Source organism: Halictus rubicundus, chromosome 3 (assembly GCF_050948215.1).
Source record: "Halictus rubicundus isolate RS-2024b chromosome 3, iyHalRubi1_principal, whole genome shotgun sequence".
NCBI lineage: Eukaryota > Metazoa > Arthropoda > Insecta > Hymenoptera > Halictidae > Halictus > Halictus rubicundus.
In genome coordinates, this window is record NC_135151.1 from 7,120,358 (window position 1) to 7,141,002 (window position 20,645).

The 20,645-nt window shown below is 41.3% G+C and overlaps 2 protein-coding genes across 2 annotated transcripts in view; both read right to left on the reverse strand.

Moving 5' to 3' along the window:
* The window catches only part of LOC143352522 (proton channel OtopLc), a 133,784-nt gene that overhangs the window by 54,728 nt on the left and 58,411 nt on the right, over positions 1 to 20,645 (reverse strand). The gene's annotated exons all lie outside the window — the stretch shown is intronic.
* Otopla (proton channel otopetrin-like a) overlaps positions 1 to 20,645 on the reverse strand; it is a 74,770-nt gene that overhangs the window by 53,065 nt on the left and 1,060 nt on the right. The gene's annotated exons all lie outside the window — the stretch shown is intronic.

The window sequence follows — 20,645 nt, forward strand, 5'->3', positions numbered from 1 at the left end:
TCGAACGTGTGTCCAACAATTTCCAATCCAGCCATTATGGAACTGCTGGAGGAACATAAAATACGCCTCTGCTCGCAAGTAACATTTATTCGAGCCGGCATATACGACCCGGGGTATACCCATGTTCTGAGCTTTAGAAGACAAGTATATATTCATCCCGAGGATGTTCCGAACCTTCCGCAGAAACTACGGCTAAACATCGATGGTACAAATTACTGGATTTACGTGTCTACTGAAGATCTCTCGTGCTTTTTGTGCAAAGAAGAGGGCCACCTTTCCAAATTCTGCACAAATATCGCTTCCTCCACTTGTTTGTCTGTCGAACCATCTTGTGATGATAAGGAGGCAATTTCTAATGTGGGTGTACCTAGCAAAAGTACCGAGATATCCAGCACACATACTTCTTCCTGTGCCAATAAGGAAGCAATTTCTAATGTGGATGTACCTAGCAAAAGTACCGAGATATCCAGCACATATACTTCTTCTTGTGCTAATAAGGAAGCAATTTCTAATGTGGATGTACCTAGCAAAAGTACCGACATATCCAGCACACATACTTCTTCCTGTGCTAATAAGGAAGCAATTTCTAATGTGGATGTACCTATCAAACGTACCAACATATCCAGCACACATACTTCTTCCTGTGCTAATAAGGAAGCAATTTCTAATGTGGATGTACCTATCAAACGTACCAAGACATCCAGCACACATACTTCTTTATTCGAAGAGAAGGATACACCTCTTCATTCGTTTATTAGGCCCGGGACGCCGTTACCCCGCACCAAGCGATTGTTACCGAGCAGTCAAGCTAGTTGTGGTCCGAATAGTTCGCAAGATAGTGAAACCTTGGTCAAAGATAAAAAGTCTCACAAGAAACTGAAAAGGTGCAATATCTCTATTCAAGAATTATCATCTCGGCTTCTACCGGCCAAAGAATCCATCCTAGCTAACGCACACAAATATCCGATCAGTTTTCATAAAATGACAAAGTTTCTTGATCGTTCATACGATAATCGTAAGGCCATGGATATGGCTTTGGAATTCACTGAAGACATTACTGGTTTTATTTCCATGTTATCCGACACAAAGGACTTAGTCATCGAGCGTTGTTTGAAAAATCGTATTTACAGAATTATCAAGAAACTTCAAAAAAAGATTGGCGTGGATGACGCGGATGACGAGGATGACTCTGATGGGGATCAGGGGAATGGCTTGGATCCATCGGATGTACAACCTCAATTGAGATGTACAATCTCAAGAAGTAACGCTCTTTCCTATGTGAATGGACAACGGACTGCTCAATATCTTGTTCTGGAACGCTAGGAGTACTTCTCTGGCTTCTATATACTCACAAAGGACAGAACATATTCCGGAGGAGCTGGTATCCTAATTACGATTCGTAAAAGACAAGTTTTTTCTTCAGATATTAGTGATGCAAAGACTCCGAATCGCTCCGTAGAAATCTGTGGGATCCGCTTTACTAATCTTAAGATTCCGTTTGAATTAATTGTCTGTTACAGAACCTCAGGTATCATTTTATCAGAAGCACAATGGAACGCTATTGCCGGCAATGTGTCCAATAGTAATAATTGTATTTTAACCGGTGACTTCAACTCGCACAATTTAAATTGGAACTGCACGCTATCTGATAGCAATGGGATGAGGCTCGAGAATGCCGCTGAATTCTATAATATGATATTACATAATGACAATACAAGCGCTCACATAGTTTTTTCTTCTGTCAGCCTTTTTGACAAGATTGATGTCAAAGTTTGTGATGAGACCTGGGCTTCCGATCATTTCCCTATTCATATTAGTGTTAACGTGGGTAAAGAATCGCAATATCAAAGACGTTCATTCAAAATTAAGTCCGTTCGTAGAGATTGGGTTGGATTTGGCGAATCTCTGGAAAGTTCCTATTCCCACTTTGATTCTCCCGACTTCTCCCGACAGTGTTTAGCTGCTCACAATCCAATTAAATTTCTTCGTGACACGTGGTGGGCCTCTGATCCCGCCACCCTCATCGCCCTATATAAAAGTTTCATCCGCTCAATTCTTGACTATGGTATTTTCATTTACTTTCCAAAGAGACTAAGCTTGGGCGACAAGTTTGAAAAATTGCAATTTTCCGCAACAAGATTTGGCTCTGGGTTATCGTAGAATTACCCCCACTAAAATGTTAATGGCTGAGTCCAAACTTATTTTTCTAAAGGAAAGTGTAAGGTTTTTGTGTCATAGTTTTCTTGCAAAAACCTATCTAATAAAAGTTCCTTTTGTCTTCAAGCCATCCAAGACTACTGTGACACAATTAAAAAAAAAATTAAAATCTTAGCCCCAATCGCGTCTTACTTTCAAACGCTTTGTCCTTCGCAGATTCGTTTAACATGATAGATTCCAATGTTAAGTTTAATATCTTCCGTCACGCCTTCGTAACGCTATTTACTTCTATTCCTTCTAGTTACGAGTTTGAATTGGAACTCAGAAAAGCTGCAGACCCAGATCAGAAAATTAATGGTCTTTTGAAGAATTCCTTAGCCCTTTCTTTATTTACGGATGGCAGTAAAAGTCCAGACGCCGCTTTTGTGGGCTGTGCTTGCTTTTGTCCGGACCTAAATGTACACATTAACATAAGCATTGAGAAAAACGCAGCAGTGTTAACGGCCGAACGTGCTGCTATAAATAGTGCTATCAATCATGAATTGTGAATCAATTCCTATATTTTGAACATACAAAAAAATATAATCGATTCATTCGGAACAATTCCCACAAGTATTTTATTAAATTTTCCTGGGTTCCTTCTCATTCCGGTATCTGGGACCATGAGGTTGCCGATGATTTAGCCAAAAGTGCTATCAGTTTCTGTTCCTTAGGTATTTCGAGAACTGTTCATGAAAAAAGCTTTTCACAATACTTTCACGATTATAAAAAACTATTCCATTTCCTTCATTTCTTTAGGGATAACCGTCATACTTGGTTCAAACGTAAAAAATTATCTCGCCTCTTTATTGTCACATTAAACAGAAGCTGATCACTACCATCTCGCTGGCTCTCGTTCGTGTCGGTATTATTGTAAATCCTCAAGCGTGAAATTCTAAATCATGTCCTTTGGCAGTGTAATCTTTATGATGCTCAAATATCACTAATATCGAATAATATGTTTAAGTTAGGATTTCGGCTGCCTTTGGACGTTTCTATGTTCCTGGCTGGCCCCAATGTCACAGCCAGCCTTCATATTTTGTCATATTTAAAAAACTGTAACCTGAGTGTTTAATAAAAAACATGCTGCGAAAAAAGTGACACATGTACTTGTTTGCTTTGTACATTTTGTATTGTTCCCAAAATTGTAATAAATCTCTTGTGAGATTTCGTCAATTAAAAAAAGCAGGCATCGAGACTGCATTGTCGGGCCTCGATCCGGCCGATTATTGAACCTAGGGCCGTTGAAATTCTGGAAACGCCAATTACTGTACCCTCCCCCCAAGAATTCTTGCGGAATCGCTGCCAGCCAGTCGTTTCTCTCGTTGCCTAATTAATTCTTTCCTCTTCCTTCGTCCCTATCCGACGGCAGCCATCCCGGAATTAGCATTTGAAATGTTTGCGACCCGCGGAGCTTCGGTGGAGAGCCACTCGGTTTTTATTAATATTCTTCCGCGTTCCGGTTCGCCGCGATTTCTTTCAATGTTTTGTCTCGTGGCTCGAGCACTTTCTGCCTCTTTTCCTCTCCCTCATTCCCCCCCCCTCTCTCTCTCTCTCTCTCTCTCTCTTTCTTTCTCTCTCTGTCTCTTTTGATTCCTGATGCAGGGAAACAGGGACAATTCGATTCAATTTTGCAAATCGACACGGAGTTCTCGTTCCGAGGCAGGTTCACCGACTCGCGGAGATCCCGTCGTAGATCGTTGCCCCGGAATAAGCTCTTCCCCAGTTTCTGCTCGGCTGTGCCACATCGGTTTCGCGGAGGCTCATCCGTCGATTTATAGTGAATTGATAACCGCCACACCCGGCCGCTAACGTGGGTCGTTACCCGAAAGGTTTCGCCAGAAAAGCGAGCGATTTTAATGCAGCCGAGTGTTGCTTTAGAACGCGACACACCACTACCCGCCGCTATTTACTTCGTCGTGACACAGTTCGGAGCTGACTGCGCCTGTGGTTTCAGAGCCGGCCTGTCCCCCGCACTTTTTACTACGGATCACGGAAGCTGGCATGGCGACCAGGAAGCCGAGATGCAGACTGGAGAACACGAACACACGCTCGCTTTATCTCGAACGGATTCTTTATTTGTTCGCCTACTCGTCGGTTTCGGTGATGGTCGCGGTTTCCACGGATGTTCAATACGGTTTTCAAGAGGACCGTGCTTCGTTGAAATTTTTGTTTTCAACGGTATCTACTGTTTTCTCAAGTAACTTTTCAACTTTTGCCGGTGTCTACTGTTTCTTGAATTTTCAGCTTCGTTTATTGTTTCCTTAAATATTTATTCTGGCGACGTTCATTCTTTATTAGAATATTATCATGTATACCAACGAATTAATCTATCTATTCCAAAAAAGCGATGTATCTAAAAAAAAAAAAAATTAAACAGATCTGATTTTTACTCACAGATAGCAGCAGGACTTCAAACAAAAATCGAACAAAGACGAACAAGCGGATGTTGCATAAAAATTCTCTCGCGAAAAATCACGCAACAAAATATAGGAAGAATGAAGAAATAATTGTAACGTAAAAGTGTCTACATTTAATTATTACAAAAATTGAAATCAACGTTATAGTCATCGAATAATATAAACTACCGTCACAGACATTTCTTATAAACTGCACCGTGTCGAAGCCAAGACAGCAGCATCGAAATCGCGGCTAAATCATCCGAGTTTCAGCAACACCCGTTTCAACACATCCGGGAAAATCGCGGCAGAGCTTCATCGTTCTGCCGCGAAGGCAACAACCCAGTTCGGAACACTCATTAAATTTGTACTCGGACACGGTCGTGCAAAATGTGTCAGCCCTGTATATCCGTGCGGGTTCTGTTCCCTCTTGTCGCCGCGGTTCGTTTTAATCCCCGTTATTGCGCGTCGGTAACGAATCGCGAGTGAAAGTTCGTTGTTCAATCTCGGCCGACGCCGCGCGCAACTGGGGGAAACAAGAAGCGCTGCGCTCGCTGCGCTGCCTCGGCGCGAATCCCGAACGCGAGAGCGCGAACTTGCAAGCACCACCGCCGAGACCCTCGAGTGGAACAAAGTGGGCATGTAATTAAAAATGAAGCACGCCCCACGCTATGAAACAGTGTGCCCGCTTGCCAGTCCTGCGGTTCTCTCGCCCGAGGGAGTTTCTAACTCCGTTCGTCGAGTATCGACGTTTATTGAAATCCCACCCCACAACGGCCAGCTTTGTTCCCGACGCTGGCCAATAAACGCCAAACAGTTTATCTAAAAATGAATTAAAAACCTGCTACGAAATTGCGGGACCACCCATCGGACCTCAGTTTATCATGTGCGAGAAGTATTTGGCGATGTGGTCGGGGCTTAGGCAATTTTATCAGTATAAAATTCTTTTTATGTGTAGGTCTATGTGTGTAGATTTGTCGAGGTTCGACCTAGAATGTCAATTTATCCTGCGCGAGATGTATTTCGTTGTCTGGCCCGGGTTTATGCAATCCTACCACTGGAAGATTCTTTTTTCCAAGTCTGTTGGATTTGTCGAGATTTGCCTAGGTTTGCCAAGGTTTGACCTAAAACCTTAATTCATCCTGTGCGAAAAATATTTCGTTATGTAGTCAAGATTCAGACAATTTTACGCTGTGAGATTCTTTTGTTTAGGTCTCAGTCTATTTGGGTTTATCGAGATTTGCCTAGGTTGGCCAAGGTTTGATCTAAAAGCTTATTTCATCCTGTGCGAAAAATATTTCGTTACCTAGCCAAGGTTCAGTCAATTTTACGCTGTGAGATTCTTTTGTTTAGGTCTCAGTTTATTTGGGTTTATCAAGATTTGCCTAGGTTTGCCAAGGTTTGGCCTAAAACCTTAATTCATCCTGTGCGTAAAAAATGTCGTAATCTAGTCAGGGTTCAGACAATTTTACCACTGGACAATTCTTCTGTCTAGGTCTAAGTCTGTTGGGTTTGTCGCGATTTGCCTAGGTTTGCCAAGGTTTGGCCTAAAACCTTAATTCATCCTGTGCGTAAAAAATTTCATTATCTAGTCAAGGTTCAGACAATTTTACCGCTGGAAAATTCTTTTGTCTAGATCTACGTCTGTTGGGTTTGTGGAGATTTGCCTAGGTTTGCCAAGGTTTGACCTAAAACCTTAATTCATTCTGTGCGAAAAATATTTCGTTATCTAGTCAGGGTTCAGATAACTTTACAGCTGGAAAATTCTTTTGTCTAGGTCTAAGTCTGTCTAGGTTTGTCAAAACTTGTATAGGTTTGTCTAGATTTGTCTGGGTTTCAGTAAGGCAATTTTTAGGCGGACTGATCTTGTCTTTCAATTGTGAGCAGTTCGAGAATTCTGAAAATCTGAGTAGGAAACTTCTCTTGAGATCTTCAAAATCTTCACCCTTTATTTTTGACTTCATCAAATTCCAGAACGAAGTGAGTTCCCAATGAGGTCGAAGCGAGTATATCATGTAAATGTATCAGCTCCGTGCATGCTTCTGAACGAAAAGGACAGAAAATAGGATAGTAGGTCTAGTCCAAGGATTCTTCTCGCCCCCGTGCTCTGGCGATAATTCAAGGTAGGCCTCATACAAAGTTAAGGAGTACGGGAGGTCGTTCACTCGGCCGGCCGAGTAGACGGGCACATGCACAGGAGCAAGAGCCACGGGCCGATGATGTCACCGGAGCAACACGTATCGTAGGAAAAGGTCTCAATGGGCAGGACTCACGAGGACGAGTCCGCGAATAGTACGAGAGAGTTTCTCCTAAACCAAAAACACACCCGGGCCATCGCGCCGGCTCCGCCCGTGCTACCGAATCTAATCGATAGTGCGCCCTGTCGGCATTGCCGAAAACTATGCCGATTCCAGCAGCCACCCTCAATTTTCTACCATGTATCATAGCCCACATATTTCTATTATTTTTCTACTGTCTTCCCGGCCTACATTGCAGCCCTGAATGCAGTTATACGATTCTACAAACTCAAAACCATCAATTACACAGAGAAATTTCAAAACCAACTAGAATCTGATGCTTGGTGTATTGTACAGGGTGGTCTACAAGTACACTAGAATTTAAAAAATTCAAATAAACAAATTCAAATTTTGAATGGTCTAGTGACTTTTGGGCCATACTGTTCAAAAGGGTTTGATAACATCCTCGTCGAATCCGAATATTTTTCTAACCGAGATAAACTTTTAATTGTTAGCGTAGTTTACTGTACTGATACTGTACTAATACCGAAAAATTTTGTTCATAATAATTCTACATAGTATTATTGGGTTAACTCGATCAGTTGAGGGTGGAATCAGAAGACTGAGAGTGAATATAAATATTAATGGGAATAATGGAATATTTACTGCCCTGGGGAGGAGAACTAACTATTCCATTGCTCGGCTAATTTGTAATCTATGCGATTGACCTTTCTATTCCATTATGTAATAATTCGTAGCAACCTCGCGCACTTTCAATATTTTTGCTACGACCTAGATGTTTATGCCAATTAACGAAATTACAAGCTCCAGACTGCTCATGAAGGAAACTATGTAATCGTTGATAAATAATAATCGTTGATGAAATAATTATGGTACAAATATAAAGTCCACAAGAAAAATACACCACCAAGGAACAAAACAAAGTGCATACATACAACATCGTCAATCATATAATTAGCCTATATCCTCCAATTATTATACAAAAACTCCTACTACCTTCACAATCCGAAAGCCCAATCACCAACCAGAAAATCTCAATCCCAATAAAATACACACGGGGTAACAATCCTCCTAGCAGAGGTTAGGCTCAGACAAGGTTAGGTCGCAGCCCAAGACCGCAGCATCCCAAAAGACTCTATCCTTGCCAACACCGCGATCCTGCAGACGTTCCCCAAAAATCCCCACAACTCTCCTCGGAATCTTATAGATTCTCCTATTGTTAGCGAAAAAGATCGTTATCAGATCGTTATGAAAACCTTATCGGATCCCGGACGAAGGATATCAACCCTCACAGTATATGGACGAAGTCCACGTTGTCGCTGGGTTTCCCGGTGATAATAAAGCGTGTCTAAGGGGTGAGGATAGGGAGGAGGTCTCAACGCTGAGGAGGTTGCGTAAGGTCTCAGAACGAGGGCGGCTTACGGTGGTAGATCTCGTCCTGGCGTCGTCGTCGAGGACAAGGCAAGGTTGTTCCCGGCCTGCACCGGGGCGGCACGCGGCGTCACAACAATCGGAAGCCGGAAGCAACGAAGTGCGGGGGTGGCGGAAGAGAAGCGGATCGATGCCGCACGGTCGGTCGGTCGTGGACCTCGAAAAAGCGGCACGACGAGGTGCTGCCGCGGCACTCGACACGAAACACGGCCAGACTGCATGGCGACCACCTGTGAGCTTCGTACCGGCGCCGGCGTCGCGACGCCCACGTACCACGTCCATCGACCCGGACAACAGAGACCGGCGACCTCACGCGACGACGCCGTCGAAACCGATCGCTCCTCTCGATGATGCCCTTCTGTCATCGGCCTCGCAACCCCCCGTTTTGCATATTCTCCATCCCTAATTTTATTTGGCAGCTCAACACCAAACCTACCAAACATGAAAATGTCTAATGCCTTACAGAAATGAAGAAGAATTTATTGCAATTTTGTACGGTCTTCAGTATATGTGCCGAAATCAGGAAGTCGATTTAGTCATTTCCTATGAAATAACATAGTTATAATTTCAACAATAATGCTGACGATGAGTTGTGCGCAAGAGAATTTTTCTTGATTTTCTTCCGTTAATCTTCGCTCGTTTCTTATACCTACGATTTTGCTTCATATATCTAGCCCCTGAAGTTGCAAACAAGTCATTTCATTATTTAGGGAACAAAATGCTTTTTCTCAAATATCCTTACACGCGAACGGTTTACACCTTAAGTTAGGATAATTCCGATATCATACTTTGCAACCCCGTGGTTTGTATTTTTATCTGGTGGTTCAATGGCGATGATGAATTGAGTCTGAGAGAATTTTTGTTATTCTACATTCGATCGATAAATACCATGAAAAAATGATCTGGAAGAAAAATGCAGATGATTGTTCATGAAAACAGGTACTAGCGTTTCTCAAAGAGAAAATTTAAATAATCAGTGAGATGCTTCACGTTTTGACAATATAATATGACATAAATATGATTGACGAAGTCTTTGAGTACAGAAATAATCTACCTGCGCGGAATAAGATTCCAGGAATACGATTTTCTCCCAACATGAATGATACTACCCTAAATCGTCAGGATTCATATACAACATTTACCCACGTCCTCGAAAACCCGCGATCCAGCAAGATTGCAAGACCCAATCTCTTCCTCAAACGTTCCAGAAAGTATTCTCCCGCGCCGCAAAACTAAAAAATTTAATCCCCTTGAAGATTACAACCGTCCAAATCCCCTTTGTCCTCCGAAGTCTGCATTTCTCAGTCTCTCTTGACCGATCTCGAACGATAAAACTCCATCGAGCCTCCTATTCCACGCCGATTCACCGGTTGCGTTTTCTATTTCACCGAGTCCACTTTCCACTGGATCTTGCCGATCTTTACGATCATACCGAGGGCCGTGGAATCGCTCGTAAATTCGCAGAGTCGAATGTCGACGTATAAATCGAGCCGGGGCTTTAAGGTAAGCAAGTGTATACCTCGTGCGGCATCGCGCTCGGATGATAATAATCGCAGCAATTACGATGATTACAGCGGGCATTGTTCTTCCCGTCCGATATTATCCGCTTTCCGCGTTCCCCGGTATTTTCAGGCATTCCCGGCGAGCTGTGCGGTTTTAGGAGGGAGAAAAAAAAACGGGAGAGAGAGAGAGAGAGAGAGAGAGGAGAGAAGAAGAGAGTTCCGCTGCGAGAGAAACTGGGTCGTCGGAATGACGAGAGATCGCTGAACAATCCGACGAGTTTCCGTCGACGACGACGACGATGGTGTCCAGTGATCGGAGCGCGATCGAGCTTGATCCAGGAAAACCAAGTGAAACGGGAGACACGTCACCCGATCGGACGCGATCGTCGTCGTCGTCTCGCCACCGTGTAGAAAAAATTCTGTCGCGGATCGACGGATCCATTACCGTCATTTTATACCTCGTTAGACACCGGCTGCTCTCGAGGCCGAGCTTTCACCAGACCGCGGAGCAAGCCGAACAATCATCGAGGAAATCGAACCTGTACCACGATAATCTACGACTGATTCGGGAAGCTGCGAGTCGGCATGTTCGTGGGGAAAGTCGGATCGATTCTGCGGAGAAGGGACACCGACGTGGGGGATGATTTTGCGGGATTTTCAGCCGCTGAACCAGCGAGGGTGGATTGAACCCCTTGCTTTGTTACGACCAGTTTGACGGGTGGGAAAACTTCGGACCGGTAGGGAATGTAACGTGTGTATTATGGGGTTTACCGTAGGTTTCTGATGGATATGTAATTTATTTTGATGCTAAGAAATTATTAAGATATTGATCGTTGAACTCTCGATATAGAAAATAATATAACAATATAATAATATAATTCTCGACTATTGTTATTCGTATTATTATCCTTTATACTAGTCCATAATTTTTATTATGGTGTAGTCGAATAGATTAAACTGGATTAGAATGTGAAGGGTGTTTTTTTGATTTCGTGGAAGATTTTTAGGATTATGAGATGGAATGGTGAGATCGACCGTAATGCCTGCTCCTAATGTCCTAATTAAATTTAGTTTTCTTCAATATATTACAGTAAAAATTTAATTCTCAACATCAAACATCTTTTACTATCTATCAATTCTATCAACGTATAAAGTACACTACTAAATTTACTAGTACTAGTACTAGTATTAGTACTATTATTTCGCATTTAATAATAAATTATACATTACAAAATTAGTACACAGTCTACCACAGAGACACATAAATCCCTAACAAAACCTACAACCGTCTATATACATCTAATACCGCAACTCCCTCTAGCATCTCGGACAAGCGTCTGACAACAAACATCTTAATCTCCTTAAACGGATGAACCTCTCGGACAGAACTTGTGCTATAAATTCAGGGCTCACTAACATTTCCTAACTCCACCACGCAATCTTAAATGAAGCTCTTACCACCCCAATGAGCAGTAAAATTTTCCAACACAATCAAAGAAGATTGTTTATTACAATATCACCGAGAACGTATTTGGACGCTTGCGGTCTGTATATCCGACAGGATCCAGATTTGCATTGAATTTGTAGAAATTTAATTCTGTACTTTAACCCCTTAACGCACAGTTTTTTTTTTAAAACCGGCCAAAAAAAAATCAATTTTTGATATACTGCGCTTTTGTTCCATGGAAAAGGCTATATTTTATTCTTGAATAAATAAGTGTTATAGCTTACAATCCCATGTACATGATAAATATCAATAAAACGATCTTTTTTCTTTGCTTTCACATTGTTATTTTCAATCCTCGATTATATTCGAGTGTGAAAAATTATAGCAGCATAAAATACAACGCCGCTCGAATTATCTCGAGTGTGCACAGTTTGGCCTGTTTAGCGCGCTCGAATCAACTCGAGCGTACAAGTTAAGGGGTTAAGCAAAAGGTTTTTCCATCTTAACACTAGCTTTACGGAGCACTAAAAGTGAGTATTTTACATTACATTACAAAAATAAAGAAATAAATTTGACCAGTAATTCCACGTAGATGGATCTTCACAATAATCGTAAATTAAAAATATTAGGACCTATCATCTTGACGGGTCCCGTAAACCTAGCGTTAACAGTAAACCTACCTAGTATTAAAAGCGAATGGTGGATATTGCTTCCTAAAGATGACAAAATTTATTGCGACTCTGCGCCATTTTTATTGCAATTATAAAATAAGAAACCGGTGATTTGACCGTGGTGAGTTTACTGTTAAAACGCATGATTGTAAAGTAACCCTGAATAACATAAATAGCACATGTACGTCTAAAGTACGCATCAAACAAGAACTATACCACCCGTCATTTCACTTATAGATGAAATCCCACTCTACAATCTAGAATGAAGTTCTTACCTCCATAATGATCAGCCAAATTCTCCAACACAATCAGAGAAGATTAAGCACTCCTGATCTTCTCGCGATCCACCTCCGTCGGTCACAGTTACGAGAGAACCCAGCGATCTATCGCGGAGACCGTAATCGATCGCCCGCGATCTGTACATCCGACCGAACGCAGACTTTTCAGTGAACTTCCGTCGATTTGTCACCGCGAACTTTGGCACGGAAGTTCGCTGGTTTTTCGCTCGCGAATCGTGAGACACTCGCTCCCGCCGCGATTGGCCGCTCGTACGCGAATAATCGTGGTTTTATGACGGCCTGCCCGATACCTGGGTCTCTCCTTTCTCTTCGGCATTGTTGCTTCCCCTCGGCTCTTGTCGCACTGCGTCGCGTCCTTTCCCCCCCAGACGAATCCGATTTTCCATCGCCTAATCGCCCTCCGTGTATTTTCGCCCTGTGTTTCCGGATTGCGAATCCGTGCATCGATTCTGCTCCACCGGTGACATCGATTTCAGAAAGCGGAACGATTTCCGTTGTCTCACGACGATCGAAATTCAGACTACCTGTCGATCGCTTCAATAGACTGTGTCCGGAACAAGCTTCCAACGGAAGATCGACTGGATCGCGGACAATAGATCCGTGGATGCTCGCGAACGTTCTCGTGAAAAGTTCACGGAACTTTGCGGTGATCCCAATTTTTGATATGTGTTTGCTACGTTGCTTATCTGGGCTTTCGGAAGATTGGAGATCGACATTGTTAATTTTTCGAGATGTTGTTCCTGTGAGATTCGAGATAATCGTGCGATAAGAGATTCCGGGGATAGTGTCATTTGTATTTTTGATTTCTTAGTCCCTGCATACTTGGAAAGTGCCCTAACATATCCACCAGCGATAATTTCGCAATTTTTGTATGTCTGTGGTCCATGACTAAGGATTTCTTAACAGACCTTTCAGAACAACAGCAATTGTGAACCAAGAAATCATAACCGGTAATGTAATTTAATCATTTTCTTTGCGATTATTATGCAGAAAAGGATGAACATGCTCCTCTTGGACAGAGTAAAAATTATTCAAGATCCTATTAACACGACTTCTACCACGGTTGTAGGTATACCTATTTCGACTTATTTTTTTACTTTGAATCACCCCCTTTTCGGTTATACCTCCTGTTACCAATTGTCATAATTGAATTTTATTTACAATTTTAAAAGGAGTTTTTTGACACCTTTGAAAGAAATATTACAGTGAAGTCTTGATCTAAGCCCAACCATCGGGTCCGTGCTCTGACATAGATCGTGTAGGGCTACTATTTTCTTGAGACCTCGTCGGCCGAAAGCGCACTACAAACCGTCAATTAAACCACTAAATACAGTTCAAATTATACCGTGTTTAGTGGCATTTCAATCAGAAAAATGCCACGAATAAGTTGGTGAAAGTCCCATAAAAAAAAATAATGAAAAATGAAGAAGTTTTGTAATTGGATTAGTAGTGGTTCACACCGATATGTTTACACTTTACACTGCTCGGCGACCGAGGCAGCTCAAGCTTCTTGACCCCCTCGCGGGGTTTGCCCCCCAGTGGAGGGGATAGACGAACTGACTAAGATCGCGTAGCTCCGTTCGGCTTAGATCAAGACTTTCCTGTGTTAATAAGCTTGCAGGAGATAAAGTGTTACAGCATAATACTTGGAGAGAGGAAAGTTGAGATTGCCTTGTGCCTCCAAAATTTTAATTTTAAAGAAGCCTTCACGTCATCCTTGCAATCAAAAGTGTGTGCACCGTCTATTTTCTTCAAAACACCGGAAGGACATTTTTGGCGGTCATAAACCGCCATAAACAGTCATAAACCTCGATGCTCTGACAGTCTAAAAAACAGTTTGCAAAGACTTAATTCAGTATTTAGTACGAAGATTTTCTTCCTTCAACTGCGTGAGGATTGCAACCTAACCCTGTAAGGCACGGACACTAATTGTCGTGGCCATTGTTGTCTCACAAAGTATCCGCGACTCGTGTTCTCGTCCATGTTTTATGGTGCTTTATTAGTCTCGTCAACGAGGACCGTGTTTCTTTCTCTCTTTCTCCTCGTTAGGTTGCGACGATTTCGCTCCGAGAATTTACGTTCTCGTTTCACACTGGAGGCAAAACTCTCTCTCCCTTTCTCTCTCTCTCTCTCTCTCTCTCTCTCTTCCTTCCCCCTCCAACCTGGAGTTTTCGCCCCAGAAATTCGTCGCGCCTCGCTTTAATCTCGAACGCCGCGAAGCGTCCTTCTGCGCGAAGAAGTTCTTTGATGTTTGGACGACGACGCGGAGCACTTTTTACCACGCAACCTCTCCCACGCAAAAGAACACCAAGAACGGGGCAAAACGCTGTGCATGGGAATCGATGGGACTTAGCGAACGTGTATACTGACACTGTACCCTCAAACTTCCTCCTCCAATGTACAGATTTTTCCACCTAACATTGGTTGTTGCAAAAATGTGGATTCTTTTCGAAACGATCACCGCGACTTCAGAGATTTTTCTGTACAATCAATTTTATTGTGAGACACTTGCTGCTGTTTTATGATTAGAATTGTACTTTGTCTCTCTGCGATTTTTAAACAAAATTACAGTGATTTCTCTATATATATCGCCAAGACTTGGATAACACGGCTTGGGTATGTCTCCTGGATGATTGAAACGAGATTTTTAATAAACATTCACCACTGTAAATAATTTGAGATCGTCAGTTAAGATCACTTTTCCAATACCAAAAATAAAATTCTGTCGAATAGTTTCTTTAATAAATTATTTTTTTCAAAATTTCCTTTGGCAAATCAGACAAGACGGTTACAGTTTTCATTAAGAGTTTTCATTCTTCCTCCACCGCATTGTTCTTTGAATAATTTTCAAAAGAGACGGCCAATCGCCAGTCAGAAACAGCAGGCCATATAATTTCTAGAAAAAAATTGATTCCACCTTTTGTACCGTGACATTATGCGATCGCTTCGTCGGAGAAGAATGAAACAAAGGATGAAGGGTGCATGAGCTCGCGGAGGTCGAGCATCCCTTACCATTTCCCGTTTTCAGCCCCCTCGTGCACGTTCTCCCCTGACGGTTCAATGCCACGGCCTGGTGAACGCAGCCACCCCCCGTGTACAGGGTGTTCGACTACGTGTGTCAAATATTCTACAGGATAATGCTACAGGCCAGTCTAATCGTAACACGAAAATCAAAAATGACGTTACAAGATTTTGTTACAACTTTTCGAGTCAGTGAAATTAGAGAAAATTGATAAAACAGTGTATATTCGTCTTTAAAAGCTCTTGCAATTTTTGTCATTCAGGGATACTAATCCTTACTATTATTATTAATACTGTAATGGTATCCTAGGATCTCCCATGACACCAGTGAAATATCCTGTATACTGAATTTCATTTTAATATTGTACGGTAATTGTGAATATCATGTTTCCTTAACTATTTTTCAACATTTGGATTATGTAGTCTTAAACTACGTACGTACAGGTATTTGAATAAATTTTTACTGAATTTTTAGAAACATTCCACTTCATAGTTACATACTTTATAGTTTGAAGAATCAGTTCAAGGTTCTGACCCATACCGATATTTCACTGCAGTTTTCTTTCGATATAAGGCGATGGCTCGGGACCGACTTTCGTCGTATTTCGGATGAAGATGAAGAAGAGGGGATAGCGATTTTCTTATTTCGAAATGAAAAGCGTCGTCTTCTATTGGCATAAAATTGTACATATTGACGGTCGCTCGAGCTTAGCCCCACCGTGAAGGGTCACGAGTGACCCCGGCATAGCACACGAATGGTTAAATGGAAGAAATTGCCAATAGAAAATACCTTCAAACCTCGTGGTTGACCGCTTTGCTAACAGAGCACCCTGTATATTCGCAGGATGGCCAGTCTGTGTGCAGCTCTTTCCGCACATCTCTCTTGCGTGTTTGTATGAGTGTGCGCGGCGCACTTGATCGAGTCTGTGATTTTTATTTGCCGGACCTTGACTCGATTTTTGGCTCGCGGCGATGTAAATAGCGGTCGGTCGATAAGTTCGGGGTTCGCGGTGGCCCCATTCGGCTCGCACGCGACCCGAAGTGCTTTTAATTTGAGCAACATGTTAATTGGAGGGTATCGATTACGGCCGCCAGGCGATGCGTCCCCTCCCCTCTCCCCCTGGCCACCATAATCGCCGATCGCGCCGTCGAAACTGAGCAAATGTTTACTTTCCGAAGGCTGAGGCCCTTCGTGGAAAATATTTGCACGCCACCGAGCCGAATACGCAAACAGTGAAATTGCTTCTCATCGTTTTTCGAAATTTTCCTGCCCCGAGACCCGCCAGCCCAGAAGAAATAGTATAAAGTATAAAACAAGAACGAAATGGAAAAAAATTGGATTTAATCTTGGCAAGGTAAGTGTTATGCATACATTTCGTTTTTATATATTGTTCAGAAAATTGATTCTCTATTCAAGGGTTGAAAATCTAGGTGCAGGATACGCAATCTTGTGAAGTATTGTATTCTAATTAACTCACCGACTGAGGGTTGAAAAATGAGGCGCAAAATAGACAATTTTGCGAAGATGATTATAGGCTACAGTTCGTTAATTGACTTGTCGTCTGAAGGTTAAGAAATAGGGTGCAGACTTACTATTCTGTGAAAAAGATTATGGATTATTATATTTCACCCCCTCACGTAAAAATTCTCAATGAAAAATTGTTACATTAGAAGAATAGTTCATTCGCCAAACGGCCTTTCGATTGAATTCATTTTTCGTAAGAACAGTGTATGCACTGTTGTATTCCAATGACAGTGTGCGTCAAAACGAAAGTCGAACGTAACATTGTGCGACTGTTACTCGCAATTGGAAGAATCGGTGCAATGCGAGAGGAACAAATGAAATTGTAAAAGAAGGACAAAATAATAAGGATAGAGAAAGTAAAGAGTCGAGGTCGAATAAAAGGGAGACGATTAGTAACGCCACATGTAACACAATAGCAAAAGAGAAATGCAAAGGGAAAGAGTTTCGCGGTGAAACGGCGAGATAGTACAGCACTCGTAAGTTTCTTCCCAGTTTGCAAAAACACAGGTACAATTAGACTGCGGATGTTCGAGTATTTATAGCGACTGTTAATCTGCAAAACACGGTTAAATGACGACTTTCGCGCAGATGAAACTGGAATTTGTAGGATGCTGTAAATATTATAAAATTCCTACACAGAGGACGCGTTCTGCACAGTTTCTTCCAAACAGGTCCAGTGTGAATCAAAATAATTTTCGCACGAGTCTCTAGAATCTACAGAATTTATCTTTAACACTAAACCTACCACGGCCGGTCAAATTGACCTTTCCAAACTTCTGCGTACAATTTCGTACATAGAACATTATCACATTGCTATTTATTTTTACAACTTTTCTTAAAGTATGTATACAATGTATTTTTCAGTATGTACTTCTCGTTTTATGTTATTTTTTCCCAAGAAATATACAGTGACTCCCACTAATATTCGGACGCTTTTAAAAATCGTATAACTTTGTTAACATTGGACCATACAACTTGAATTTTCTTAAGAAGTTAGCACAATTGGTTTGTTACATAAAAATTTTTACAAAGTGCAATTGGTCGAAGTTGCAGAGAAAATACTAAAAGTTGTATTTTGCAACTTTTTATGTGAACTTACATTGAAAATCTAGAAAGTACGATTTGTAGATCTGTATGAATTATACATATTCTAAGAATTTCATCAAAATCCGTCAACGTTGTAATGAGCTATGTTTCAAAATGCTCACATAAGGGCGAAATTCCCTGAAAAAGCCAAAATTCTGCGACTTTCACCCCTAAGTTTTCATCGTTAAACTTTTGCAGCTCATTGCAACGTTGACCGATTTAGATGAAATATTCAGAATATGTATAATTGATACAGATATACAAAACTCACTTTTAAAATTTTTAATACAAGCTCGCATAAAAAAGTTTCAAAATACAACTTTTAGTACTTTCTATTTCGACCAATTGCAATTTTAATCAAACAGTTTTTTCACGTTATGTAGCGAACCAATTGTTCTAACTTCTCAAAAAAATGCAAGTAGTATAGTCCAATATTGACAGAGTTATGCGATTTTTAAGAGCGTCCGAACATTAGTTGGAGTCACTGTATGTAGCTTGTACTACCTACCGCGACTTAATATGCTACCTACTCTTGTATACCTAAACAATCAGTATATTTTGTATATTGATAATTGCAATTATATAAAAATAAATTTGTATCGTCATTTTATGGAAGTTGTTCTCATCTACTAATTCATTCAGCAACAAACTGACTATTATCTACGTTCAATTATATTAACAATAATTTTTTTTAATGACCGGTCATTTTGACCACGCACGGTAAGAACATGTAGCAACAGCTCCGCCAAAAAAGAAATTCTCCTATATAAATTACAGTTCGATGTAAACAACCGTAAATACTTGCAGACTGTTTGACTTGAGACATGCTCGATAACGAAACCAGTTAAAAATCGAGCGCGCAATAGTCGAAGAGAGGAGAAAGTACGTGGGAGGGAGATCGAGCGGATCGTCGGCGCATCAGACGCTAATTAACGTCGATCCGTCTGTCACATTCGCGTATCGATTAGCGGAACGGTTATCCTGTAATCGGACGATGTTGCGCGGGTAAATAGCTCGACCTCCGACATTATTATCCCGGCTGTTACGTATGCCCGGTTGTACCCGATGCGTTCGTTACACGCGACCGGCTCGAACCTCGAACGGAACGAACGAACCCGCGCTCGTGTCTGATCGATAAAGCTCGCGTGGAAATTGTTTTGTTGAAAAGTCGTTGACCGCGAAAGCGTCGCGAGTTAGAGTGCCGGCGTGTTCGATCGAACAGCGAGCAGAGCATCGTTCCGTTGCCGTTGTTTATCGCTGATACCGAGACACCGAACCACGGCCAGACCATGAATTCTGTAATTGGCCATGATCGCGTCCACCATAAAGCTACGCTATTTGCGCTGAGCCTAACGTACACCAAAACCGAGTCCCTGTTGCATTTTAAAAATGATAAAGTTGGACTTTCATCGTGTAGGATTGTGTAGGATTTTTGTGTTCTGTGCGTGAATAGAAAAATTTATTCGGTCCTCTCCTATGGGAAGGTGTTTGTGATTTTATTAATATCGTGAAACGAGGTGCATAAAGGTTAGTTAGCCGGTTTTGTGGTAGGCTAATTTAGTTGTCATATAAGCGGCATGGTACTTTTACTTTTGCTTCAGAAAGTACCACAACCTAAAAGAATATAAAATTTAAATCATCTTGCTATCCTATTTCTCGGGATATATATTAATAAATTTTCACTAAAATATAAATATTTTCCTTTCTATACTTGACATAAAAATGTTGAGTCCACAGTTTCTGTTCGTATGAAAAATAGCTTGGACCTACTGGTAAGTAAACTTGAAATACTTCCGGACTGTTAAGGGTTAAATAATCTCTTTTTCATTGCGAATGGGAAGAGTCTATGGGTTCCTATTGACTCCTAGTTCCTCCACCGTCATATAGGGCGCGTTGCGAGGATGGAGCGCGGGAAAAATATTTGATCATGAATTCCATAGTTGTTTTATGGAAAACCTCGTTTTTGACCGATTCTGTTGTTTCTATTCTTGGTTAGGAATCGCTTAAAACATAGTTTCCCATGCTTTTTCATTAACAGCCGTCTTTAAAAAAATTTTTCAGGTAAACTGTTCCTGTTAGCAAATTTTATGATTACCTTTAGATCTGCAATTTTCAATCCAGATAAATTAGAAGTATAATAAATAGGGACTGAAACTGTAATGTTTGTAGATCCCTTCGACGGTCAAGTTGATAAGTCGTGATTTAAAATGACCGTAATGGCCTAGATTTACTTTGCACGCACAGTAATAGCGTGTCAACGGGTTTCCTACACCCTACTGGCGTGCATTTTTTAGTTACTTTGTTCTTTTCCTACCCTCGTGAAGAGGAAAATATATATTCAAAGCTAGTGAACTGTTTTGTCGCCAAAAATGAATTATTAACAGATTTTTCTCAACGAAAGAATTGTTCATTCTACGTGAACAATTGTTTCATACAGAGTGTAACACCTCTCCCGCACACCCAATGGTCACAGAGTTAATTTATTTCCACTAGGAACGTTTATTTTATTTTCTACTCTAGAAACTTAATTCTGTGCGTGTTCTTCATCTATAGACTGTAAGTTTCCATGGGTCATTTCATAAAAATTGAGAAAAAATTCTTTGCCAAGAATGAAAAAGAATTCTTCGCAAAGATACATTTAAAATTATTTTAGCTAGATTACTTCGCATGCTGCATCGTAATACTGCTTCATCCCCCATGGAGGCAAAAAATATCCTTCGGTTAAGGAATTAATTATTTCTGTTTCAAAGAATCACTTGAAATTCTTTTTCTGACGTCGCTTTGCATGCAACAGCGATAATATCTACCAC